This window comes from Arachis duranensis, unplaced genomic scaffold, assembly GCF_000817695.3.
Source record: "Arachis duranensis cultivar V14167 unplaced genomic scaffold, aradu.V14167.gnm2.J7QH unplaced_Scaffold_343483, whole genome shotgun sequence".
Taxonomy (NCBI): domain Eukaryota; kingdom Viridiplantae; phylum Streptophyta; class Magnoliopsida; order Fabales; family Fabaceae; genus Arachis; species Arachis duranensis.
Window position 1 is genome coordinate 28,265 of NW_026264909.1, and position 2,807 is coordinate 31,071.

Sequence of the window (2,807 nt, forward strand, 5' to 3'; positions counted from 1 at the left end):
AAAGCCAACGTCCAAATTTGATGGAAGAAGCATCTCCGTTCCTGCCATTAGAGCCAATAACTTTGAGCTGAAACCTCAGCTAGTTGCTTTAATGCAACAAAACTGCAAGTTTTATGGACTTCCATCTGAAGATTCTTATCAGTTTTTAACTGAGTTCTTGCAGATCTGTGAGACTGTAAAGACGAATGGAGTTGATCCTGAAATCTACAGACTCATGCTTTTCCCTTTTGCTGTAAGAGACAGAGCTAGAATATGGTTGGATTCACAACCCAAGGATAGCCTGGACTCTTGGGATAAGCTGGTCACTGCCTTCTTGGTTAAATTCTTTCCTCCTCAAAAGCTGAGCAAGCTTAGAGTGGATGTTCAAACCTTCAAACAAAAAGATGGTGAATCCCTCTATGAAGCTTGGGAAAGATACAAGCAGCTGACCAAAAGATGTCCATCTGACATGTTTTCAGAATGGACCATATTAGATATATTCTATTATGTCCTATCTGAATTTTCGAAAATGTCATTGGATCATTCTGCAGGTGGATCTATTCACCTAAAGAAAATGCCTGAAGAGGCTCAAGAACTCATTGATATGGTTGCAAACAACCAATTCATGTACACTTCTGAGAGGAATTCCGTGAATAATGGAATACCTCAGAAGAAAGGAGTTCTTAAAATTGATGCCCTGAATGCCATAATGGCTCAGAACAAAGTGTTGACTCAACAAGTCAACATGATCTCTCAAAGTCTGAATGGATGGCAAAATGCATCCAACAGTACTAAAGAGGCAGCTTCTGAAGAAGCTTATGATCCTGAGAACCCTGCCATGGCAGAGGTTAATTAAATGGGTGAACCTTATGGAAACACCTATAACTCATCACGGAGAAATCATCCAAATTTCTCATGGAAGGATCAACAAAAGCCTCAACAAGGCTTTAACAATGGTGGACGCAATAGGCTGAGCAATAGCAAGCCATATCCATCATCTTCTCAACAACAGACAGAAAATTCTGAACAAAACACTTCTAATTTAGCTAATCTAGTCTCTGATCTGTAAAAGGCCACTTTCAGTTTCATGAACGAAACAAGATCCTCCATCAGAAATTTGGAGGCACAAGTGGGCCAGCTGAGTAAGAAAGTCATTGAAACTCCTCCCAGTATTTTTCCAAGCAATACAGAGGAGAATCCAAAAGGAGAGTGCAAGGGTATTGATGTGATCAATGTGGCCGAATGCACAAGGGAGGAGGAGGACGAAAATCCTAGTGAGGAAGACCTCCTGGGACGTCCTTCAAGCAAGAAGGAGTTTCCTATTAAGGATCCAAAGGAATCTGAGGCTCATACAGAGACCATAGAGATTCCATTAAATCTCCTTTTGCCATTCATAAGCTCTGAAGACTATTCTTCCTCTGAAGAGGATGAAGATGTGACTGGAGAGTAAGTTGCTCAATATTTAGGAGCTATCATAAAGCTGAATGCCAAGTTGTTTGGTAATGAGACTTGGGAAAGTGAACCTCCCTTGCTCATTAATGAACTAGATACCTGGATTCAGCAAACTCTACCTCAAAAGAAACAAGATCCTGGCAAGTTCTTAATACCTTGTACCATAGGCACCATGACCTTTGAAAAAGCTCTATGTGATTTGGGTCAGGGATAAATCTTATGCCACTCTCTGTAATGGAAAAGCTGGGGGTCATTGAGGTACAACCTGCCTTGTTCTCATTACAATTGGCAGACAAGTCATTGAGACAAGCTTATGGAATAGTGGAGGACGTGTTAGTAAAGGTTGAAGGCCTTTACATCCCTGCTGATTTTATAATCTTAGACACTAGGAAGGAAGAGGATGAATGCATCATCCTTGGAAGACCTTTCCTAGCCACAGCAGGAGCTGTGATAGATGTCAACAAAGATGAATTAGTCCTTCAATTGAATGGGGACTACCTTGTGTTTAAGACACATGGCCATCCCTCTGTGACAAAAGAGAGTAAGCATGAAGAGCTTCTCTCAGTTCAGAGTCAAGAAGAGCCTCCACAGTCAAAATCTAAGTTGGGTGTTGTGAGGCCACAACCAAACTCTAAGTTTGGTGTTAAGACCCCATATCCAAACTCTAAGTTTGGTATTGGGACTATACAACATTGACCTGATCACCTTTGTGGCTCCATGAGAGCCACTGTCAAGCTATTGACACTAAAGAAGCGCTTGTTAAGAGGCAACCCAATTTTATTTATCTAATTTTTATTTTATTTTATTTTTTTGTTATTTTGTGTTTTATTAGGTACATGATCATGTGGAGTCACGAAAAAAAATATAAAAATTAAAAACAGAATCAAAAACAGCAGAAGAAAAATCACACCCTGGAGGAAGCACAGGCTGGCATTCAACGGCAGTAAGATGCATCTGGCTGGCGTTCAATGCCAGAACAGAGCATCAACCTGGCGCTGAACGCCAGAAACAAGCAACATTCTGGCGCTGAACGCCTGGAATGTGCCTAGAGGAAAAAGCTGGCGCTGAACGCCAGTAACAAGCATGAAACTAGCGTTCAACGTAGAAACATGCTTTACATGGGCGTTGAACGCCCAGAACGTGCACCACTCGGCGTTTAAACGCTAGGATGGTGCGCAAAGGCATTTTACATGCCTATTTGGTGCAAGGATGGAATTCCTTGACACCTCAGGATCTGTGGACCCCACAGGATCACCTCAGGATCTGTGGACCCCACAGGATCCCCACCTACTATTTTCCCACCTTACCTCCTAATCCTATTTTGTGATGAGTATTCCCCATGTCACACTTCCCAACACTCTTTACCAATCACCTCA

The 2,807-nt window shown here is 41.9% G+C and overlaps 1 non-coding gene across 1 annotated transcript; it reads right to left on the reverse strand.

The window, feature by feature from the left end:
- Positions 1-346: 346 nt before the first annotated feature.
- Positions 347-450, reverse strand: LOC127744410 (small nucleolar RNA R71). Its single transcript, XR_008005399.1, has one exon. It is a non-coding gene; the product is annotated as a small nucleolar RNA R71 (small nucleolar RNA).
- Positions 451-2,807: the final 2,357 nt, after the last annotated feature.